We start from the raw sequence: 22,740 nt of genomic DNA, 5'->3' as shown, positions 1-22,740 counted from the left end.
TACTTGCTTCATTTTCTTTTTGGTGAACTGTAAAGCTTTAAGAATTTCTCACCCTTCCTCTATCTCCATGATCTTGTTGTTTCTCTCTAGGATGGTGTGTGGATGTGAAGGACATGTGGTGCCTGCTGCAACAGGAAGGGCTTGTCTAGGTCTCTGGTAGCCCTTTGATCCAGGCAGGGTCTCAGGTCCTGCACTGATGTTCACTGACTGGTCTGTGCTGGCAACTAGCCTGGTGACTGTTCTGCCCTTCAGCCTTCTGCAAGGGTTTGCTGGTATAATTTCCAGAGTGAATATCTCAGAGGCCTGATCTTAGTCCCTTCAGGGCAGGCTGATGAGGTTCTGGCAGTAGACCACCTGAGACCTCTCTGGGATCCCTGTCTGCCCTAGACTCTCTGCTATGCAGCCCTTGGCTTCAGGTCACTCGCCTCTTCGGTGGTAAACCCCTTAGTTAAGACGTAAGTCAGACCTCACCAACACTCTTAATAAACTGAGACATCTTCTGAGCTGTATCCTCCCCAAAGAAAACTTAATAAACTTCAGGCCTCCCATCTGCCCAATAAAATGTACCACTGAATTTATGGCTAATAAACTTTGTATGAGTAGTATCTATGACATATATCCTTCTGGAGTCCAAAAATGTAAAGGAGAAGAGGTCCCTATACCCCTCAGTTTCTCCCAGATCTGTACAGATGTTTCTATAGATTGCTGGCTTCTAAGTTCATATTTTTGAATACAAACATTTCTGTAGTAACAAAAGGAGTAGTTAGTTATCAGAATTTGTTAGACTACAGAATTTAAAGTCGACAGATTCAAGGAGAGGGTCTGTCTAGTTTATTGCTTCAGCACATCAAGAGCAACACATAATGAGGGCTTGATACGTATTTGGTAAATGACTGACAATACCTTATGATTTGCTGGAACTGCACCTAAATGACACAGGGTTTGCCTTCTTCAGAGGGGAAGCAGTTAAATTGTGTCACACTGTTTTTTGCTTGAGCTTGGGATGTGTTCTTCATGGGTGTTCCACTAAAAGTTTCTTTAAGGTGAAGAAGAATCAACCGCTTTGCCATGAAAGAGAAGAAACCGAAAATGGTGCTGACAACAGTATTTGCATTGGTTGCTATCAGTGGCATCTATGAGCTTTTGACATTGGCAGTAGGTGTCCAATTTGCAGATTCTTGCTTCTTCAAACTCAGGCATGAGCAGCCCTCATGAGGCATCCGCAGAGCAGTGTGGACACCAGCACCTTTCCAGGGCATCGGCAGTGGCCCGCGAGCGTGCGGTGGCAGCAGCTGCCGCTTTCCTCACAGGGTGGAGCTTGTCCACAGGGCACGGTTAAGGCAGGGAACCGAGGGTAGCAGGGGACTGGATGATTGCAACGTGGAGAGAGCAGAGGTTTTGAAGAGGAATCAGTTCTTTCAGAGAATGTGAGAGAACCACAAAGGAGTTTTATACTTTATGCATAAAATTATCAGGTTTTATATTTTGAGAATGAAGAATGAAATGACCTAGAAATCCTGCTCTGTGTGTGTGTGCACGTGTCTCACACACACACACACATATGCTTTACAAGAATTATTGTTTCTCAAATTAATTTGATGAATAATGTATAGAGTAGTTTGGTGCAAGGAACAGAGAGCCAATCAAACTAGCTTCAGAAAAATGGAATGGCGTTCTGAATACAGCAGGTTAATAGATCTCAAAGGCCAGGAGATAATCAGAGCCAGGCCTCATATGAATAGGAACTATAAATGGAAACATTAAGGATTAAAGCTCTTCTCTCACTTCTCTAGGGTCATAGGAGTTCTTTCAGTTCCCTGCTTCTTGTGAGTCTGTTACATTTGTCTCTCTCTTAACTGTTTCCTCTGAGGTTTTTCTCTCTCTCCCTGTTGTGCACAATATCTCTTACTTGCCACAGCAGCTCTAACTCTATTTTTTCCTCTTTTATTTTTTAACCCAGGCACACACCTCTCACTGTAACTCTCCCCTCTACCTATTGCTTAAATTTTCTGAAATAGGGATCTGACCGAACCTGCTCTTCATGATGAAGAAGTCAACATAAAGCCTGAGTTATCAATTAGTCCATATCCATAAGCTACACTTAAATCAGAGTCCCTCAGTGGTTCTGTTATTTGGCTGGAGCGATGTGCCCAAGGTGTTCCCTGACTGCCTGTGGTGGCTACAGACAGAGGCCAGTTCTTTGAGAAGAGGCTGGAATAGAGCAGGCAGTTTATAACACAGAGAAAAACCTTTGCTAGATAAGCTTGTGAGAAGTGTCTTAGTTGGCTCAGGCTTCTGTAACAAAATATTACAGACTGGGTGGCTTAAGCAACAAATAATTATTTCTCAGCTTTAGAGACTGGGAAGTCCAAGATCATTATGTTGGCAAATTTGGAGTCTGGTGTGAATGAGCTTCCTGGTGTAGAGGTAGCTACTAAGATTTCTTTTATAAGGGCACTAAATCCATTCCCAAGGGCTCCAAACCTTATAACCTAATTACCCCCAAATGCCCCATCCCCTAATACCATCATATTGAAGGTTAGGATTTCAACCTATGAATTTTGGTATGACACATTCAGCCCGCAATGGCAGCAGTGGAGCACTATGAGAGCACTAGATAGTGGGTATAATTGTTGGAGTTATGGAAGAGAAGCACAAGCAAAGACTGGTTAGAAAGAAGAAGGAACAGTTTCACCACTTTAGAATTTTGACTAAGTCTGCCTCCTGAATACAGTAATTTCTACTGAATATTTCATGACTTGTTTTTTTCTGATAATAAAGAATGGGTAGAATATGGATTAAAGAGGGCGGCGTGAGAGGAGAGACAGAGGCTTCCTCCGAAAACTGGATACAATTAGAAAATTTAATTGGCGCAACTAATCCTGAAAGAGCAACAGGAAAGAGGATGTGTCAGACTGCACACACCTGGAGAAAAGAGCAGACCTCAGCAAACAGGGTAATGTACCAGAGCTGTGGCTCCACAGGACCCGAGCCCCTCCCCCACCCCAGCTCAGGGGCGGGAGGAAGACAAATGGAGCAGGGAGGGAGTGGAAGGCTTGGGACTGCTGAATACCTAGCTCCAGAGATCTTCCCTGGGAGCACAAACCTACATTTTATAGTGCTTTCATGAGACTCGCATGACTACAGGGTTGGAAAATTAATACAGGCAGAGTTCCTGGGGAGACTGGGATTCCAGCTGCTTGTGGAAAGCAGGGATCCATATATGGCTGCTCTGGGACAAAAACATACATGTGTGCCAGGCCCACTGGCTCAGGCAGTGGAGATAGGCCCAGCAGCCGGGAGGTGGGGAACAGCTCTTTCCTACCCTCAAGCACCAATACTGCTCCCTTGTGACCCCTGATATTGTTTCAGGGGCTGAGCAGCTCCAAAATAGAGCTTCTGGACACTAGAGAGTGCCATATACAAACATGAAACACCAAAGGAACCTTGTCCAGAGTAAAATTATTAATACAATTCCTGAGAAAGATTTAAATGATATGGACCTCATGACTCTTCCTGAAAGGGAGTTCAAAATAAAAATCATCAACATTCTAATGGAGCTATGGAAAGACATCCAAGAACTCAGGAATGAATTTCAGTCAGAGATCCAATCATTGAAGAGCATGATGGAGGGTAATAAAAGCAGGTTGGATACGGTGGAGGAGACAATAAATGAAATAGAAACTAGAGAAGAGGAATACAAAGAAGCTGAGGCACAGAGAGAAAAAAGGATCTCTAAAAATGAAAGAATATTGAGAGAATTGTGTGACCAATCCAAGTGGAACAATATTCTCACTATAAGGATACCAGAAGAAGAAGATAGAGAGAAAAGGATAGAAAGTGTCTTTGAGGAGGTAGTTGCTGACAACTTCCCCGATCTGCGGAAGGAGATAGCCTCTGAGGCCATGGAAATCCACAGATCTCCCAACACAAGAGACCCAAGGAAGACAACACCAAGACACATCGTAATTAAAATGGGAAAGATCAAGGATAAGGACAGACTATTTAAAGCAGCCAGAGACAGAAATAAGATCACATACAAAGGAAAGCCATTCAAGCTAACATCAGACTTCTCAGAAGAAATCTTACAGGCCAGAAGGGAGTGACATGATGTATTTAATGCCATGAAACAGAAGAGCCTGGAACCAAGATTACTTTATCCAGAAAAATTATCATTTAAATTTGAAGGAGGGATTAAACAATTTCCAGATAAGCAAAAGCTGAGAGAGTTGACTTCCCACAAACCATCTCTGCAGTCTATTTTGGAGGGACTGCTATAAATGGAAGTGTTCCTAGGATTGGATAGCAGTCACCAGAGGAAGTAAAACCACGGTAGGGAGGGTGGAGCAGCAGATTGCAAGGAAAATGCAAAATAAAATTGACTATTCCCAAAGTCAATCAAGGGATAGACAAAAAGTACAGAATTTGATACCTAATATATAAAGAAGGAATGAGGAAGAAAAAGGAGGAGAAATAGAAAAGAACCTTTAGATTCTGTTTGTAGCAGCATACTAAGTGAGTTAAGTTAGACTCTTAGATAGTAAGGAAAGTAACCTGGAACCTTTGGTAACCACAAACCTTAAGCCTGAAATGGCAATAAGTACATACCTATCAATAATCACCCTAAATGTAAATGGACTAAACGCACCGATCAAAAGATATAGAGTCACTGAATGGATAAAAAAACAAGACCCATCTATATGCTGCTTACCAGAGACTTACCTCAAACCCAAAGACATGCACAGACTAAAAGTCAAGGGATGGAAAAAGATATTTCATGCAAACAATAAGGAGAAAAAAGCAGGTATTGCAATACTAGTACCAGAGAAAATAGACTTCAAAACAAATAAAGTAACAAGAGATAAAGAAGGACATTACAGAATGATGAAGGGCTCAGTCCAACAAGAGGATATAACCATTATAAATATATATCCACCCAACACAGGAGTACCAGCATATGTGAAACAAGTACTAACAGAATTAAAAGAGGAAATAGAATGCAATGCATTCATTTTAGGAGACTTCAACACACCATTCACTCTAAAGGACAGATCCACCAGACAGAAAATAAGTAAGGACACAGAGGCACTGAACAACACACTAGAACAGATGGACTTAACAGACATCTATAGAACTCTACACCCAGAAGCAACAGGATATACATTCTTCTCAAGTGCACATGCAACATTCTCCAGAATAGACCACATACTAGACCACAAAAAGAGCCTCAGTAAACTCCAAAATATTGAAATTCTACCAACCGACTTTTCAGACCCCAAAAGTATAAAACCAGAAATAAATTGTACAAAGAAAACAAAAAGGCTCACAAACACATGGAGGCTTAACAACATGCTCCTACAGAGTCAATGGATCAATGACCAAATAAAAATGGAGATCCAGCAATATATGGAAACAAATGACAACAACAACACAAAACTCCAACTTTTGTGGGATGCAGCAAAAGCAGTCTTAAAAGGAAAGTATATAGCAATCCAGGCATATTTAAAGAAGGAAGAACAATCTCAAATGAATAGTCTAATGTCACAATTATCAAAATTGGAAAAAGAAGAACAAATGAGGCCTAAAGTCAGCAGAAGGAGGGACATAACAAAGATCAGAGAAGAAATAAACAAAATTGAGAAGAATAAAACAATAGCAACAATCAATGAAACCAAGAGCTGGTTCTTTGAGAAAATAAACAAAATAGATAAGCCTCTAGCCAAACTTATTAAGAGAAAAAGAGAATCAACACAAATCAACAGAATCAGAAATGAGAACGGAAAAATCACGACAGACTCTACAGAAATACAAAGAATTATTAAAGACTACTATGAAAACCTATATGCCAATAAGATGGAAAACCTAGAAGAAATGGACAACTTCCTAGAAAAATACAACCTTCCAAGACTGACCAAGGAAGAAACACAAAATCTAAACAAACCAATTACCAGCAAAGAAATTGAAGTGGTAATCAAAAAACTACCCAAGAACAAAACTCCGGGCCAGATGGATTTACCTCGGAATTTTATCAGACACACAGAGAAGATATAATACCCATTCTACTTAACATTTTCCAAAAAATAGAAGAGGAGGGAATACTCCCAAACTCATTCTATGGAGCTAACATCACCCTAATACCAAAACCAGGCAAAGACCCCACCAAAAAAGAAAATTACAGACCAATATCCCTGATGAATGTAGATGCAAAAATACTCAATAAAATATTAGCAAACAGAATTCAACAGCATATCAAAAGGATCATACACCATGACCAAGTGGGATTCATCCCAGGGATGCAAGGATGCTACAACATTCAAAAATCCATCAACATCATCCACCACATAAACAAAAAGAAGGACAAAAACCACATGATCATCTCCATAGATGCTGAAAAAGCATTTGACAAAATTTAACAAACATTCATGATAAAAACTCTCAACAAAAGGGGTATAGAGGGCAGGTACCTCAACATAGTAAAGGCCATATATGATAAACCCACAGCTAATATCATACCGAACAGTGAAAAGCTGAAGGCTTTTCCTCTGAGATCGGGAACTAGACAGGGATGCCCACTCTCCCCACTGTTATTCAACATAGTACTGGAGGTCCTAGTCACAGTAATTAGACAAAACAAAGAAATACAAGGAATCCAAATTGGTAAAGAAGAAGTTAAACTGTCACTGTTTGCAGATGACATGATATTGTACATAAAAAACCCTAAAGACTCCACTCCAAAACTACTGGAACTGATATCAGAATACAGCAAAGTTGCAGGATACAAAATTAACACACAGAAATCTGTGGCTTTTCTATACACTAACAATGAACTAATAGAAAGAGAAATCAGGAAAACAATTCCTTTCACAATTGTATCAAAGAGAATAAAATACTTAGGAATAAACCTTACCAAGGAAGTGAAAGACCCATAACCTGAAAACTATAAGACACTCTTAAGAAAAATTAAAGGGGACACTAACAAATGGAAACTCATCCCATGCTCTTGGCTGAGAAGAATTAATACCGTCAAAATGGCCATCCTGCCCAAAGCAATATACAGATTTGATGCAATCCCTATCAAATTACCAACAACATTCTTCAACGAACTAGAATAGTTCAAAAATTCATATCTAAACACCAAAGACCCCAAATACCCAAAGCAATCCTGAGAAAGAAGAATAAAGTTGGGGGGATCTCACTCCCCAACTTCAAGCTCTACTACAAAGCCATAGTAATCAAGACAGTTTGGTACTGGCACAAGAATAGAGCCACAGACCAGTGAAACAGAATAGAGACTCCAGACATTAACCCAAACATATATGGTCAATTAATATATGATAAAGGAGCCATGGACATACAATGGGGAAATGATAGTCTCTTCAACAGATGGTGTTGGCAAAACTGGGCAGCTACATGTAAGAGAATGAAACTGGATTACTGTCTAACCCTATACACAAAAGTAAATTCCAAATGGATCAAAGACCTGAATGTTAAGTCATAAAACCATAAAACTCTTAGAAAAAAAATAGGCAAAAATCTCTTGGACATAAACATGAGTGACTTCTTCATGAACATATCTCCCCGGGTAAGGAGAACAAAAGCAAAAATGAACAAGTGGGACTATATCAAGCTGAAAAGCTTCTGTCCAGCAAAGGACACCATCAATAAAACAAAAAGGTATGCTACAATGTGGGAGAATATATTCATAAATGATAGATCCAATAAAGGGTTGACATCCAAAATATATAAAGAGCTCACGTACCTCAACAAACAAAAAGTGAACAATCCAATTAAAAAATGGGCAGAGGAGCTGATCAGACACTTCTCCTAAGAAGAAATTCAGATGGCCAACAGACACATGAAAAGATGCTCCACAATCACTTGTCATCAGAGAAATGCAAATTAAAACCACAATGAGATATCATCTCACACCAGTAAGGATCGCCACCATCCAAAAGACAAACAACAACAAATGTTGGCGAGGTTGCAGAGAAACGGGAACCCTCCTATGCTGCTGGTGGGAATGTAAATTAGTTCAACCATTGTGGAATGCCGTACGGAGGTTCCCCAAAAAGCTCAAAATAGAAATACCATTTGACCCAGGAATCCCACTTCTAGGAATTTACCCTAAAAATGCAGCAGCCCAGTTTGAAAAAGACACCCCTATGTTTATTGCAGCCAAGAAGTATGTTTATTTACAATAGCCAAGAAATGGAAGTAACCTAAGTCTCCATCAATAGATGAATGGATAAAGAAGATGTGGTACAAATACACAATGGAATACTATTCAATGATAAGAAGAAAACAAATCCTACCATTTGCAACAACATGGATGGAGCTAGAGGGTATTATGCTCAGTGAAATAAGCCAGGTGGAGAAAGACAAGTACCAAATGATTTCACTCATATGTGGAGTATAAGAACAAAGAAAAACTGAAGGAACAAAACAGCAGCAGAATCACAGAACCCAAGAATGGACTAACGGTTACCAAAGGGAAAGGGACTGGGCAGCAGGGGTGGGAAGGGAGGGATAAGGGTGGGGAAAAAAAAAGAGGGCATTACAATTAGCATGTATAGTGCGTGGGGGGCACAGGGAGGGCTGCTCAACACAGAGAAGACAAGTAGTGATTCTACAGCATCTTACTATGCAGATGGACAGTGACTGTAATGGGGTTTATGGGGAGGGACTTGGTGAAGGGGGGGTCTAGTAACCATAATGTTTTTCATGTAATTGTAGATTAATGATAATAAAATGAATAAAATAATAAATAAATAAATAATGAATGGGTACACTGACATAGGTAAATTATACATAAAATAATATTAGAACATTTTATTTTATTTATAAAGCACTGTAGGACTTTGATGTGGCAGCAATTTCCCTTCCTAATTATGTCCTATTCAGGTGCATCCACATTCCCTAAGTACACACATTAGCAACCTTTTGTGTGGCTAAGGAGCCCATGCTTTTTCATAGTGGATAGAACAAACATTCACACACAAATGACTAAGCATTTAAAAGCACACTAAAGTGACATGTGATGAAAGAGGAGAAAACGTGCACATGATTTTATTTTCTAACAAGCATTTAACATTAGGATTTTTTTTCTTATTTTTGCTTCTTTTCTGTAATATCCTTACCTTTCTTGTCCCTGAGGCACTTTGATTGAAGAGAATTTGCCCCCTGTTGCTTTGCACTTTCTAAGTGGAGACCAGGTCCCCTTGATTACTCTAGGTTGACAAATGACACAAATGTTAGTTATCCTTTCTTTCTCTGTGTGTGAAGCCCAGATGCCTTATGTCATTGTACAAAACTGCATATGAAATCAATAAACTCAAGGAAAATGGCTATAAAACAACAATTCTTTAAGTCAAGGGAAAGTAAATTGCTTGTGCTGCCCAGATAGTTTGGGATTTGTTGCCTGTTTTATAAGAGAGATTTTCTTTCCAATAACTTCAGGCTCAGGAATTATAGTTAGTCACTATAAACCTGAAAGTCTGATGCATTAATCTTTATATATGTTCCTTTCCATTGCATCTTGCTTTATTTATGGAAATCATTTTGCTTGAGTAATACCATAAGCTATACAACTTGTTTTCATGAGGAATTGAAGTTTTAAAAAATAGACCAAAATAAAACTAGTGATGAAATACCATTTGAAAAATACCCTGAAGAAATTACTATTTATTGTTTTTGATAAATGTTTCCCAGATTTTCTTAGAGGTTGAGAGTTTGGCTGTATTTATAAATCATCATTTAACATGCTAGTGATTTTTGGATGTATAACAGTTTGAACCATCACTTCTTTTGTTCTAATCTGAGACTCATCTAATTGTGTCTTATACCATGTATTCCTTATAAAGTAACCCCCATGAGAACATATCATAAATCAGAGTATGTGAATAGGATAGGAAAGGTTTTCAAAACTATATTTCATCACAAAATCTTCAAGAGAGAAAAAAATATCTTACTGAAGTTGTGATTGAAAAACTACTGTCTATACAAATAATGAATTTACTTTGTTAAAACTTCAAATGTAAAAATTAACAATGCAATAAATGCTTTGATCAGTTTCTTGGTTGTGTTTCTAATACATCTCCAACTCCCATAAATACTTTCTTGCTAAGATGTTCATTGCTCCAACCACCTCAGCTTTTGGACTTGGCAATAAGAATTTTAATTAAAGCACACTGAGTAACTCTCGTAAGTAAAGAATCTGATCCATATGGGCCTAGGACCCAAGTCATAAGATTTTTTATCACACAGATCAATGTGCCTGGTATTATATCTTATTATTAATATATAATTTTAATCTTACTATTAATACAAATATTAATATTAAACTAGTTTTCTTTGCTTAATTGCTATTAAGTGTATTATCAAATATTTGTTGATTTTCAAAGGTGACTTCATAGTTTTTGAACAAAAGGCATTAGTAGATGCAGGAGTCCAGGGACCCATACACTGGGGAATAATCCTGTTCACTAAATAAGGAAAAGGTAGCAATAATTAAAGTTACTAACTCTAATAACTTTTAGTTAAAAACAGTAGTTCAGATTTATTTAGAGCTTACTAAATTCTACACATGTTCTATAATTTTTACAACCATCTTCCCTAAACTTTATAATAATTACATGCAGTAGGTATAGTTCTCTCCACTTTACAGGTAAAGAAACAAAGGAACAAAATACTAAGTTTTTCACTCATGGTCAAACAGTTAAGTGGTGAATCCAGGATTTAAAACAAATGTGTCTGATATTCAGAGCCAGTGCTTAATCCCCTTTCACTTCTTAAGGATCCTTAAGGCAAGTCTAGCAAGGGTTTTATTTTGACGTATTTATTGTGCTGAATGCTCTGCTAAAGCCATATTTGGTATACAGAGAGGGCAACTTTTCCAGAAGAACTTGAGTGCACCTGACCTGCTGTTAGTAGGAGACTGGGAATTCCACCTAGAATATTGTAACCATCCTACCTCATCTGTGGTGGTTATGCTCTGTTACCCCATATCCATTCCATCCTCCTCTGCCCTGCTCTATGTTCCAACAGTCCAAGTCTGTGTTTCCTTCTGTCTTATGGTTGGATTTGACAAATGGAAGGAATCATCCAGAGATGAGAAGTCTGGAGGAAAGAGTATCTAGGATATTTATTCAAACCCTTTCAGTTGTGGCAGTGCCTGGTTTAGCTCTTGTCCAGTTCCATAACGTGACAGCCTCCACTTACCACTTCAGACTTGCTGATGGTAACTTTATTTTATTCCCCAACTCTGAAATGCATCATTTCTAAAATTCCCTTCAATTATCCCTTTAAATGTGTAACCTGTTTGTTCTTAGGATTCTAATGAACATCTAATCTTCCAGAGTAAATCAGGGAGCTTCTTTCCTGGGAGTGGTTATCTGTTTTATCTGGTATAGTTATGCTTCAAAGAACAAACACAAATCTGAGCCTTGCAACAGTTCTGGGAAAGGATCTAATGATATAAGCCACCAGTTCCACTGTTATACATACTTGTACCTGATTCTGGTCAGCAGCCCTCCTCATGAAATATGAGTCATGAAATCTTAGATCTGGCTACTAATGGTAGTTTTTCTAGGAGGTGGAATTTAATTATGAAAGTAAAGTATGTTCATGTTGTAAATCAATAGATCCATCCAAGATAATATGAAAAGTGCTAAAAGGGATTAGGTAAGATATTTGTGCTAAATGTACATATTGATATGGGGCTCTGTTCACTTCAGTCATAATTCCTCCACCCAAATGAGAATATATGACAGACAGACAGAAAATAAGATAATACCTTTGTATCACATCTGAACAATATGCACCACAGGAACAAATTATTCATGGTGGAGATAGAGTCGAGTCAGGGAAGAACTCTTGTAAGGAGTGCAACTGTGTCTGCTGAATGGCGAAATCCAAGAAATATTCCTTTGTGGTAGATCCTGTACTCAATGAGATTTCACTTTTTAAACGATGAGCTTGATGACAGAATGCCAACGACACTGAACTGAGGAGTGTTTAGAGAAGCACGTCCAAACAAGACAGGCTGTCCCAAATGACCCTAGAAACACATTCTGCAACAATATGAGGAAATTAAGTGGTTCAGGATGATATACTTAACCAGAAGGAAATCAAAACTGCACAAATTCGATGTGAAGAAAACTTTGTTGTGAAGAAGGAAACCATAAAATGAATTAATAATAGACTCATTCAAAAATGATTTTAAAATAACCAATATATGATAGTAGCTGTGCAATATCTTTAATGGACTCTAAATTAGAACATCATAAATACACAATTTATAAATTATGTAAAGAGTTGTAAAAATAACATATTCCCTTCAGGTAATTGCAAGAGATTCTATATATTAAACCCTTGGTAAAATGCTGTCATCTCAGTAATCTATTGTTGGAAAAAAAACCATCTGAAAATGTAGTGACTTAAAGCAACAGCTTTTGATTTGTTCATGACTTTGTGAGTTGGCAATGTATTGGGTTCAGCTGGTGGCTCTTCTGCTAGTCTTCCCGAGTCATGCATTCAGCTGCAGTCATCTTGTGACTCCAGTAAGGCGAGATAGTCCAAAGTAGCCTTCTTTATAGATACATTGGGCATCTGGTGCATTGTTGGTTGGGTCTCTCAACCTTAAAGTATTTCACCCTTGGGCTTCTTTACAGTGTTATTGGGTGTTCTAACAGGGTTAGAACAAATTCTGAAAGGATTCTTGAAGCATTAACCCAGAAGTTGTGCTGCATCAATTCCACCATATTCTATCAGCCAACAAGTATCTCGAGGCCAGCTCAGAAGCAAGAGGAGTGGAAATCGACTCCACCACTTGATAGAAAAAGTGCTAGTTACATGGCAAAGAAACGTGTACAGATATAAAAATTATCTGTGGCCGTCTTTTGCAATGGACTAGTTATATATATGAATTGGGTATCATCATTATTTTTATGCATAATTGAATAGGATTTTTATTCAATAAAATATCAATAATCTTGAATAATACCAAGTCATAGGACTGAATTTTTAAGTTTTTTGTGTATGGGCCCCTCCAGATGGGGAACATATTCAAGTCTTTTCTGTTCGTACATATACAAAGTAATATCCCAAAGCTGTTGTTCATTATTTACATTTATGAACCTGTGCACTAATCTTTATGCTTTAAATGGAAAGAATTCCAACTGAAGAGTTTAAAGTAAATAAAACTACAAATTCAGGTCAAATTATATCAGTTGAGGTTATCACATTTTTAAATTTTTTTTAATACTTCAAATTTATGATGAGAAATAATGTTTAGAAAAGACGATCTGCAGTTGAAATACATTTAAAAGATAGATCATGTGTCACACTTATAATTTAATAACTTCCAACTAGCTGTCATGTTCTATGCCCCTAGCAAACACCATCTCTTGCTCCCCAAATTGTTTCTTCCTCCTCATTCTTTGGTTGGCAGTCACTGGAGCCAGAGGCTAACAGTGGAAGATGTTCTTCTAACAACAACATCTGCTTGCATTGTAAAATTAACCATGCATTAATGGTTTCTTGCTTTTAGTTAAACTTTAATTGAAAAGAAATGAGATGCATGTATGGCACTTGTTGAAGGATATATTCTCCTTACAGAAGAAAATTTGTCAGAATGTTTATATGCATGAAGTTAAACAAAACCAGAAAAACACTGAAACATTTATTTCCATGAAATTTATACATTGGAAAGAATTAAATGTACTACGTTCTTTTTATTTGCTGCAAAGAGAATCTATATGAAGAAAGAAACCCAGTAACCAACATGTCTTCTATATTCTGGAACCCTAACCCCTTCCCGAGGGACTTCTGTTCTAGCTTTACCGTGTCAGAGGAAACATCTATGAATGTCTTGGCACGACAGGGATGGGCTTCTCTAAAAACTTCTGTGGTCAAGCTTATGTTCACTTCGCCCTTTATTCATTTGACTTCTAGAGAGAAATGTCAATGTCATGGAATAGGAAGTAGGTAAGAAAAGGCTGAAAATAAAATATAAAAATAACAACAACCAAACATGAACCCTCCTACTTCTATTTGTTAGGCCTTTAGTTCCTAAAATGTTTTCTGAGAAAAAAAAATTGTCAAGGAACTTCAGAAACAAACAATACATGAACAAAACTCTAAACAAAACAAAAAAGATGCTATAGTCAAAATTAATTTTGGAGAACAGTGCACATTTTATTCCTCATTAGAAATGCAAGCATAAGCTGTATTAGAGCCTTTGAAAAGTCTCCCAGAAAAGAAACCTGTCTTCCTTTAACTCAGCATTTTCCAAATATTTTATCATCATGGAACACCTTTTTCTCATAACAGCTATTAAAATCCTGAGGCACAAATGTTTCTGAGTACACTTGGGAAATGTTCAGAGACAGTGAAAATGTCTTAACAGCCTGAATTCTTAAGAGCTGCTCTTCTGCAATAAAGTTTTGTAGATTCTGAGTACTTAGAATCAAATTCATTTTAAAGTTGTCAAAATTTCATCCCTGGAGTGTAAAGTATTGACTGAACTTATTATTCATGCAGAACAACCCAAGAGAATAATTTTAACAAGTGCAATTAAGTCAGATGCATGAATTAATTTCAAACAACCAACTATTTTTGGAAAAGGAGCATTTCAAAAAAAAAAGACGTCAGGGATATCGTGGTGGTTTAACAAATAATTATCCTAGATTGATCCTGGCAAAAGCAATATATGTAGAAAGAAATTCAGACCATTTATTTACAATCATCAAAATATGTATATGGGTTAGTTTTCCTTAAAGTATACATGGCTTTTCCTTAGACATCTTGAAGAAGCTATAGGTAGAATTAATAGTTACAGGTGCATTAACACAGTATTAAATTCAAAACCACAAGTGAATTGACACAGCATTGAACTTCATATCCATTTCAGTAATCTATATAATTCAAATTGGTAAATGTTTTCTGAGTGTCTACAATGTATCAATTCCCTACCTTTATATCAGTTAGGTTCAGCCAATAAGACAATTGAGTTGATAAATGAGAAGTATTTAGAACAGCACCTAGCACATAGTAAATGTTCTCTTACTGTTAGCTGAAAACATTTCAGTAGCTTTGGAATGTTTTGTTTCACTTGGGAATTAACTAGTTATTTCTTATCTTTTTTAATATTATGTGTGTGTATATAATATATATACATTTTTCTTTTTTATATTTTACATTTTTTAATATTTATGAATGGTATTCATAAACATTGTTTAAAGATTCAAAACACCATACTTTTGTGTTTTCTTATTTCACCTTAAAGACTACTAACTTTTAAATTTATTCTTTCAGTGTTTTTTCCACTCTTCTAAATACCTTTGTAATTCATTGTTATTTCTATATTGTAACAGTGTAAGAATTGTCACTGAACTTTCCCAATGGAAAGTTAAGATTCAGTTCTCAGTCATACAGCTACCTCTATATCACATATTCATGATTCTGATTTCCCTCTTACCCCAATATAGACATAGCAGTTTTGGCCAATTCTATATTCAACTGTGTATGATTCAATGCTAATCACAGCTAAACCATATAGTAATCTATGGACAACTTCTTTACTGTGGAACTTCTGTTTTCCATGGGTTTAATAATTACCTCTCTTTCTGCTTGGTTTTCTGTACACTTTTCATTTCTATCTTTTCCTATTCTTAGAAGAATATACCCTATTCTTTTCCAGTTGTGTAATTCTCTTACTAATGTACGAAATACATTCAGTATTTTATGAATGTTTATATTCTTGAAAATTTCTTCCAAAGCCTCCTTTTTTCAGGGGTGGGAAAGGAACATGCTTCCTCATCCTAAGGTTTTCTTTTGCTTATTCTTTGTATTGAAACCCTGACTTCCATGTCCAGGTAAATTCCCTTGGTTTGATGACATACACTCTCCCGTGTCTTCCTAAAACAAGTGCAAAAGAGGTAAATATTTGGGGCATTGCTTGTATAAAAATATCTATATTTTGCTTTCACATTTGAATAATAGTTTAGCTTGTTTAGATTCCAATTTGAAAGTTATTTTATGTCTATCATCTTCTATATTTTTTTGCTTGTAATACTGCTTTAAAAAGTTAAATAAAAATAAAAACTTCCTTTATCTTTGACCTTTTTAAGACTTTTTTCTCTTTCTCTCTGTAAACATCTTTTTTCCTTACCTCTAATGTTCTGAAATTTCACGCAAATGTATCTTTTTAAATCTATCTTCATCTGATGCAGTAGCATTGAATTATAATTCAATAAATAAAATAAATATCTATGAAACAATACCGATATAAAAGATAAAGGCATTCTTGGGTCTTTTAATTAGGACATTTTCTCAAATTATTTTGTCAATAATTTGATGATTTCTTACCCTCCCTTTTCTCTAGGATAGTAGATCTTTTGAAGTCCTTTTTTAATTTTCTCATCCTGTCTCTACTGTTTTCTCTTTGATTAACCTCTATCATCTGTGAGATTTCCTCAACTTTATCTATGAATAGTTTTATTGAGTCTTTCACTTATATCACTTTAATTTTCAAAGGGTATTTTTTGTTCCATAAGTGCTATTTTTATATTATCATACCCATGTTTCATGGATCAATACATTTTCCTTTCTCTCTGAGGGTATCATTAGCATTTGTTTAAAGTTTTTATTTTATAGATTTACAGAAAAGTTACAAAAGTAGTAAAGTGTTCTCCTATATCTACATTTATTTTCCCCTAGTGCTAACAGCTTCCATAATCACTGCACAATGATCAAACCTAAGAAATTAACCTTGATAAAATACTATAAATTAAACTGCAGACTTCCTTAAGATTTTACATTTTTTTCTCTGATGTGTTCTATTCTCTTCCAGGATCCCACATTGCCCTTGATCATCCTGTCTCCTTAGTTTCTTCCAGTCTGTGACAGCTCCTCAGTTTTGTCTTTCATGACCTTACTTTTAGAGTATTCACCAGTTGTTGTATAACATATCACTCAGTAGGGTTTGTATGATGCTTTTCCATAATTAGGTTGAGGTTGTTGATTTTGGAGAAAACTATCTAGGTAATGTGCTCTTCTCAATATATCATATCAGGGAGGGACACCTGATGTTGATACATTTTATTACTGATGATATTTTTATCACTTGGGTAATGTGATTGTCTGCCTGTTGTATCTACTGTAAGATGACTGTTTATTTTTTAACCCTTGTGGCTGATAACTAGTTAGGTGAGATTCTTGAGACTTCAGTATCCTCTTTGGACTAAGACATTTGCACCCTGATTTTAGCTTCTATTGTCATTGGTGGATACTGCTCACAATAGTTATTATTGTCATGTCTACCTATGATTTCTGTTTTTCTCATACTTTCTATAACTATTAATGGAATTATTAAAGAAGAGTTGTGTCTTCTTTTCCACTTCTTATTTATTTAATTATTTATTTGTATAAGTGTAGACTCATGGATATTTATTTTATTCTTTGAGCTTAATCCAGTACTATAATTATTTATTTTCTTGCTCAAATTATTCTAGCATTGGTTTCTGGCAATTGTTTCAGATTGATTTTGGTCAATTTCAAACAGTCATAGTCATCTACCTATTTTTGAGTACTTCCTTACTTCAAAAATCACACAAAGTACAGAAAAAACACAGTAAGATGGGCCACTCTCATCTTTGTTTACACTCACCCAGCTCTGAAATCAACCATTTTTTCAAGGAGTCCTTGCATTTATTTAATAATAGTATTTAGAAACTAAATCTTGGCCATAAGTTTACCATTGCTTCCAGGACCTCTCAGTGGACAGACCTTGATTATATATGTATGTATATATACTAAGCCATGCAAATACATGCATACACACATCTATATTCCTATATCTTTTTAGTTGTATATTTGTGTGTGTGTGTGTGTGTGTGTGTGTGTGTGTGTGTGTGTGTGTATGGATACAATACATATGTAAATATTTATTTAAGACATTTATTTATATTGTTAGATCTAATTCTAATCCAACACCACCAAGTTTATCTAACCTTTTCCCTTTCTGTACTTAGAAACATCTATGTCCAAAACAAAGAATTCTCTCTCACTGTACATTATCTACAATATATGTATTTATTTTTTCAACATTACTACAACACATAAAGTAGTCCTGAAATTCTGACCCATACTCCTGTGGGAAACAAGTGTGTTAAGTATAGTGCAGTATTTGTATACTGTTGTTTTGTTATTAGCCTTATAGAATCCAGTCAAAATGTTGTTTTCCAAAGTAATTTATTAGTTTCCTAAGGCTGCCATAATAAAGTACCCCAAACTGGATGCATTAAAACAAAGATTTATTGTACCACAGATCTGGAGGCTAAAAATCTGAAGTCAAGGTGACTGAGGGGCCATGCTCTCTCTGATGGCTCTAGAGGGAAAATCCTCCCTAACTTTTTCTAGCTTATGGTCTTTGCTAGCAATCTTTGGTATTCTGTGTCTGGAAAATGCCTCAGTCTGGCCTTACGGCCATCCTTTCCCTGTGTATCTTCAAATTGTCTTCCCTTTGTGTGTGTCTCTCTCTGGGTCCAAATTTCCCCTTTTTATGAGAATAGCAGTCATTGCATTAGACCCACTCTAATGACTTCATTTTAACTTGATTTTCTCTGTAAAAACTCCACTTCCAAATGAAGTCACATTCACAGGTACTAGAGGTTAGTACTTTAACGTACCCTTTTTTTAGGGGACACAATTCAACTCATTCAGTATGGTAAAATTATTCATATAGTTAGGCTCATTTGTTACTGTTTATGTTCAATTTTGGGTTCCATTTACATCCTGGTGATTTTTTAACTTAAATAAAATAAATTTTATTCTTTGTGATGCACAGTCATATTTTGACAAATGCATTAAACCATGTATCCACCGTCACAGTCATAATAGAGAACAATTCAATCATCCCCTAATTTCCTTCCCTTTGTAGCTACCCTCATCCTCTGTTTGTTTCATTTTCCCTATATTTACTCTTTCCTCCAAGATCTTAATTTTTGCCTAGTGTTTGTTTTACCTTCCATCTCTGATATTAAAGGATTTCCTTAATGTGACCTTTGGCTATCTGTTCACATTTAAGAGTCAGGCAACCAAATGCTGATTAGAATCACAGAAATGCCATCTATGTGATACTAGGTGAAGCTAGTGAACTGTGGCCTTGCAAGTGGGGCCATAATGTGGGCCACTCCTTTGAGAGAACCTCTGATGTGAGCATATTTTCTCTTGAGCTAGTCTCATTTTCTAGAGGAAGCAGTTCTAAATTCATACTGGAAGGCCTCATCCTATCTGTAACCACACAATTCCTAGAGTCTGATGGAGATGAATATATAAGTGGTCAGAGACACAGTATACAGCACGCACTGTAGTCCCTAATTTTCAGAATGATAATCTCGCTCTTGGTGTGTCCCCAGGCCAGAGACTATCAGTGTAATTCTCTCAGACAATGAACATTGTTACTGGTTGAACTGTGGCCCATCAAAATGCAGATGTTGAAGTTTTAACACCTTCAGGATGTGACCTTATTTGGTGATAGGGCTTTACACAGGTAATCAAGTTAAAATGAGGTCATTAAATTGGTCCCTAATCCAATGTGACTGATCTTATAAAAAAAGGGAAATTAAGCTATAGAGACATGCATGAAGAAAGACAGTGTGAAAACACAGGGAGAGCAGCTTGTGAAGGTGAAGGCGGAGGTTGGGGTGATATATCCTCAAACCAAAGAATGACAAAGATTGCCAGCAAGCCCCCAGAAGCTAGGACAGAGAGACCATTCCTTCATAGCCCCGGAAGGAACCAACCCTGAAACATCTTGATCTTGGATCTTAACTTCTAGCATCCATAATTACAAGATAATGTATTTTTATTCTTTCAGCCACCTGGTGTGTGACATTCTGTCATGGCAGCCCTAGCAAACAAACACAGTACCTAAAAGTGACTGGCACAGAGGGAGCATTCACCTATGTTAATGCCTCTGTGATGTTCTTATGTGAACACAAGAAATAAATAAGGTATGTAGGAGCATATTCTCAAGGGAACGAAGGAATGTGTTGTGCTAAAAGTTTCATAGCAGTTCCAAGGACTAGAATTCCAAATCTCTGTTCTAGTTTTCCAGAGGACAGAAGACAGCAAGACAGGAATCCGAGGACAAGGGATCTGGAATATTGATAGGGACCCTAGCACAGCACTCATAATACAGGAACCCAGCTCTTCATCCAACTGGCAAGAAAGACCCTTGGTTACAAACAGTTTCGGTATTGGTATCAGGATCAAATCAGTCACTCATCATTTATTGCATATCCATCACATGTTCAAGTACTTTGCAAAGAGCAGAGGGCACAAGAACAAATGACTCCTGGTTTTCCCCTGTAAGAGCTAACAGTCTACCTGGAAGGAAGTCGTAAAAATGTCATAAGAATTCTGCCATGAGGATATGAAGTAGAAATGATTGGTAATAAGTAAGACAATTCCAAATACACTGAGGACCAGATGTGGCTGGACACTGTGTATGTGTACTTTTTCCAGTTGTCAGCATAATGTATTGAGCTATTAATTAGAACGCTTTCTGGGGCCCCATTCATCTTCTTCGGATAACACAACTTTGTATTTTGGGCTAAACTGGGACACTGAAATTGAGTGGAGTTAGCAAATGTCTGAATAAGTTATTGAAACATCCCTTCTCTAAAGTTTTCTATGTGCCTGTGACCTAAGGTACAAGTGTTGTTGGTGGGTGATTCATTCGTCCCTGCTAGCTACCAGCAGCATCTTCATTAGAAGTACAAACATTATTTATGCAGTCATAGTTAAAATTTGAATATTTTTGCCTCTTAGTGACCTTTCTTAAAAATTCTACAAAGATACCCACCCTTCAAGGCTGACCTTAAGGACTGTCTTCCTATGGCCCCTCCCACAGAGATGAGTTGCATTTAGTTCATAGCAGAATAACAATTTGTCATATTGTGGCCAATTATTTCTAACTCTTTATTTTCAAACATTATGTATGATAAGTGAAAACCACCTACCCTTCCACTCGTAAATGTATTATTTCTTTAAGAGCCAAATATATTGTTTTGTGTAAAGGACACACACCGTGAAGTGCATCCTTCTATTGCTGCCAAACTAATACAAACATCTAGTGTTTCCTGAGGGACAGTTGCTGTGTAGAGGAAGAGGATCAGTGAAAAGATCATTTAATTGCTTCTTAAATAGGCTTCCCCCAAACTCCCTAGCTTATAGTTTCATCTTGACCCTTGATTCTGCAAGTACAAGGCACTGTTTATCCTTTCCCTTTGGGGGATTCTGTGTGTACTTTGCTTCTCAGAATCTTGCTGCCATGGGATTCAACATTCTCAGTTCTATTTAATCAGTTATCACTTTCTAACTTCCAAATGTGTATCAGAGATTCCATTTGGCCTTTTGAGCTTATGGCCGAAAGACAAAAACAAAACTTCCTATTATATCATTTTTGCATGGTTAGGAGAAGGAATCAAAGCTAATGCATGATTTTCCACCATCTTTAACTGGAAGTCTGTCAAAGGAAACAAAACTTACAGTGGATAGAGCACAGGCTTTGGAATCACAGATAATTATGGACCTGAAATATGAGTTCATATAACTCCAGCTTTAATGTGGATGACAGATATGGTAAGAGGATGCCAAATGAAGAGAGACAATTTCAAAGGTTGTTGTATTAATTTATGTAAGATAAACTGAATCCTTGGTAGGGGTTGTAAGTATGAGATCAAGAGAAATAAAAAGTTTTGAGAAATACATGGGAAGTAATATTTTTAAAATGAGTGGTTGTATGGGAATATAGAAGTCAGGCATGGCTTCAGTGTTTCTGTTTGGGGAAATTGTGAGAATGGTGATGTGAATCTCTGAGTGAGGAAACCAAAGGAGGGAAGCTTTAAGGAAGCTTTTGAGTAGGGGAAGTTGTTTGCATCTTGTATTGATTACTAAGTACATCCATATTCGCAGGTGTCTATATACCTGAATAGAGAAAACTGGAGAGCGTTCTATTCTAATGATAAGTATTTGAGTTTTTAGCATGTACATTGGTGTTTGAAGCCATGAGTATAGCCAAAAAGGTTGATAAGAAGGGTGGGGAAAGAATCTCAAAGTCCACCATCATTCAAAGTACAGTTTCCTCTCCTCTCTGTGCCCAACTTCCATACTGAGAAAATTGGACTAGGCTTGGCTGAGTTCCCACAAGAGTCACTGAGAAGAGCACAACTTTCCCTTTCAGCAAGGATCATGCATAGAGTGACGTTTCACTTTCTTTCTTTGGATGAAAGAAAGCAAAATAGCAACATTATTATTTAACATGTTAAAGTTGCCACTAACCTCTTATCACATTTATTAAACATTTAACTGTCTCAAGAAAAATCTTTTGAAGTGTGTTCATTGCAGAAAATTTAGAGAACACAGAAAAATTATAAGAAAATAAAACTGCAATTTGTAACCCTATCAGCCAAAGTAAAAGATTTCAAAATTTTGCTCTATTTACTTTAGGCTTTTATACCTTATATATTTAATAAAAATGTAATTATATTCAGTATTCAGTTTAATATCCTTACTTCATCATTAATACTACATATTGTGAATTTTCTCGGAATTATCCTTAAATAATATTTTTTTTCAAAAGAAATTATGCAAAGGATTCAATCCCGTTCTGAATTTAATTTGAGAAAACAGCACTTTTGGAGTGAAGGTTTAGTTTTCCATAATTTGTCTCATTCT

The sequence above is a fragment of the Manis javanica genome, chromosome 5 (genome assembly GCF_040802235.1).
Source record: "Manis javanica isolate MJ-LG chromosome 5, MJ_LKY, whole genome shotgun sequence".
Lineage (NCBI taxonomy): Eukaryota > Metazoa > Chordata > Mammalia > Pholidota > Manidae > Manis > Manis javanica.
This window is presented reverse-complemented; position numbering follows the sequence as displayed.